Source organism: Corvus brachyrhynchos, unplaced genomic scaffold, assembly GCF_000691975.1.
Source record: "Corvus brachyrhynchos isolate BGI_N302 unplaced genomic scaffold, ASM69197v1 scaffold1, whole genome shotgun sequence".
In the NCBI taxonomy this organism is placed as follows: domain Eukaryota; kingdom Metazoa; phylum Chordata; class Aves; order Passeriformes; family Corvidae; genus Corvus; species Corvus brachyrhynchos.
The window spans coordinates 4,553,559-4,553,790 of NW_008237222.1; positions in this window are offsets into that span (position 1 = coordinate 4,553,559).

Sequence of the window (232 nt, forward strand, 5' to 3'; positions counted from 1 at the left end):
TACTTGGCTGTAAGGGAATTGTAGAACTCGACAGGTTTCTCTGGGCCCAACGGAAATATAAACAAAAACATGACAAACACTGAACCTTTGCCTGTGTGACACGTCAGACTTAGATCACACCAGCAGCAAAACAACCTCTGTACTACAACTCTGCAGTTTTATGGAACCAGTGTAAAAGCAGCTAATTAACTGAGAGTTTAGATAAACTAAGCAAACAGAAAGGAGAAAGAGT